Consider the following 3310-nt stretch of genomic DNA (forward strand, 5'->3'; position numbering starts at 1 on the left):
ATCCTCAGGTTGTGCACCCACAGATCCAACCAACCATGGATCGAAAATATTTTTTTTAATTGTCTGAATATGTATAAACTTGTTTCTTGTTATTATTCCCTAAACAATATGGTATAACTACTCTTTACATAACATTTATATTATATTTATATCATATTGTCCATTATAAGCAATTTTGACATGATTTGAGGTATAAAACAGCACACATGTAGATTATATACAAATACTATGCCATTTTATATCAGGATTTGAGCATCCATAGATTTTGGTACTAGAACCAATCCCCCACAGATATAAGTGGCAGCTGTATAAAACATCCAATGTGGTTACCTAGAGCCTATTTCAAAAAGAAACTGATCCGCCCAGTATTAGTTTGTTTAAACTTTAAGATTTATTACTATTAACTCTCAAATGGTTCTATGGTTATCTATATGTAGCTACTTACAACAGAGTGCTACTGTGGTACTGGTTCCCTGTTTGATTCTCACGGTAGCTGGTGAGCTATCAAATAAATTGGTCTTTCTCTACCAAAAGGCACATTCTTTACCATAGGCAACCACCTTACAAGGTGTGGGGCTAGAAGAGTGTGGATGACTCTGAAAGTCCATCAAAACCAAGGCAAAGCAGCTAAATCACAGTCCTATGGACAAAGGTAGGCAAATGTTTATACCCAGCAAGAAAAACTCCTCTCTTGCTGGCTTTGACTAGATAATTAGTCTATAGAAGGCTTTAAGGAAATTTCGAGAGCACCTAAATCTCTCTGTGATACCAAACTCATACCTTAAAGCCCTGGATCTTGTCTCTTGTCCTTTCAAATGTAAAATTTTCTTTTATTAGAAAGCAGGAAAATCCACATATCTCATTATGAATGTGTATTAACTTTCTATAGAATCTAAATCCACTAAACAAGATGACTTAACAGTTTTGCCCCAAGGCTAGTTTGGAGTGAATCAAAAACAAAAGCTGAGATTTCTGACTGAGAAATCTGACTTGTAGCTTTTTGCCTCAAAGCTAGGCTCACCCTGTCTTGACGGAGGGCAACTCCTTATACCAGGTGAGACAAGTCCCAGCACTCTGAGCTTGTGCAAGGCAATTCTATGGGAAGTGCCAGGTCATGCTGCCTGTGGAGCTGCGCCAGGCTGGGGGTTTACTGTCCTCACATGTGGAAATAGCACACAGGGGCTGTTAGCCCCTGCTCTCCCCCTTCCCTCTGGGGTCTCACCACCTTCTCTTTTATCTGTGCTTTTGTCTTAATAAATTTTACTCTGGGTACTATCTTCAGCTTCAGAAAAAAATGTGGCTAATCCTTTCTGAGCTTCATCTTGAGACATTTATAAACTTGTATTCTCATTCCATATTTGTGAATTCTAGTACAAATAACACCCTGTTTATTATTTTTGCATTTAATAATGTGTATTTATAGTCATTCTTGAACTGCAGGGGAGTGATTATTATAAAGGATTATGGGTAGTCTTGGGAATGGTCAGGTTTGGGTAGATAAGAGCTTTTTAATGTTAATGTGTGCCAACTCTAGTGGTTAACGAACTACATCTATGTCTAAGTCTATAAGTGAGATTAAATTCTCATTTTTCTCTTAATGGAATTAAAAATTTTAACCATGATGCTTATAAAATCCTTTCAACAGATGAAATTTTTTAAAAATGATAGTTCTTCAGCACTATTGTTTATTCAGGTAAGTAGACTCAATTAATTAACCCTCCTTTATCCTCACTGGATTTTCTATACTTAGGTGTAAAATTCTTTTTACACATAGAACATATCTATTTCAATGAATTTCTGTCAATGGGCAATCAGGACTATCCCATGCACATGTGGACATACAGCAAATCTTCCTTAGGAGGAAGAGGACACTGGTCCATGCCTTGGGGGAACTGATTACTTGCCAGGTAGTGTTCTAAGAGCTATAAATGGAATCAAGCTCTTCAATTTTCATGAATATTATTATTAACCCTATTTTACAGAGCAGGAGGACACTGAGTAATCTATGGAAGTCACAAAGCTTGGAAGTGGCCAGGAATAAAAAGAGAATAAAAAATGGCCAGAAACACATTTTCATTTCTTTAATTATTTCCTCATCAACTAAGCTGGTTCCTCAGTAAAGACTTATATTCCCCACAAATATAATTTCCCCAAGTTTAATAATAGTAAAGCAAAAAATGAGAGCAGAATCCTTCTGTTGACTCTCAAGACTTTCCAAAAACCATGTTATCCCCTTAGCAAATGGATTTTGCAAAAATAAAAAATATATATTTTAAAATTTCTCTATGAAGACATGATGGAAACATATGTAATCTATGATCATGAGCAATTAAAATCTGACAGTGAGTCTTGTTTTTAAGTATAAAACATAAAATAAAAATCACCCATAGCCCCACCATGCATAAATCACTACTCACCATCCAGTCTTTTCTTCTGTTTTTTAAAAATGTAGTAAATAGGCTGGCTTTGAAAACAGATTTTATTTGGATAATTTATTCAAGATATTTTTCCCTTGTCTGGGGTGGGAGGATCCTATTGTCTTCCTGCCTTCCCTCAATGTAGTCCTTCAAAGGAAACTGAAATCATTGATAGAAAAATCAAATGAAACTTTGGCCACTCCACTGCTTCTTTTCCTATTTGAAAAACATATACTCTGATTCAAATTAAAGATTAGCAAAACTCTCCATAATTAGCATGCATTCCCTTATTTCCAAAGATGACTTAGCTATTCTTGATGACTAGTCCTTACAAGGGTACCTGCAATGAAAGGGTCAAGTTTAAGACTTCTCTAAATCTCTGCTCTCCATCTCTGTTAATGTCCTTCCTGGTGTTAGACATTTGTTTAATGATCAATAGTGGTTTCTATTCCTACAGCTGTGTTTTTCAGAGAGTAGCATAACCAAGTCAATGTTTAACTGGATTATTTGACTCTGGAATGGCAATGCAGGAGGTAAAGGGAAGTCTCCATGGAAACCAACCTTCTGGGAAGTAGCCAGGGGGTTAGTATGTGGTGAAACAGAGCAAGAGAGATGTTGTGAGGGAAACCACTACTTTCTAAAGCTGGGGTCAGCTTCCAAAATATCTTTTTTTTTTTTTTTTTTTGGTACTAGGGATTGAACTCAGGGGCACTTAACCACTGAGCCATATCCCCAGCCCTTTTTTTGTATTTTACTTAGAGACAGAGACTCACCAAGTGGCTTAGGGTCTCCCAAACTGCTGGGATTCTGAAATATCTTAATTAAAACAAACTACGTTAAAGACCCCCAAACTACCTCCAGCATGGTTTTCCTTTGAATCTCTTTCATGGGAA

The sequence above is a fragment of the Marmota flaviventris genome, chromosome 2 (assembly GCF_047511675.1).
Source record: "Marmota flaviventris isolate mMarFla1 chromosome 2, mMarFla1.hap1, whole genome shotgun sequence".
Taxonomy (NCBI): Eukaryota; Metazoa; Chordata; class Mammalia; order Rodentia; family Sciuridae; genus Marmota; species Marmota flaviventris.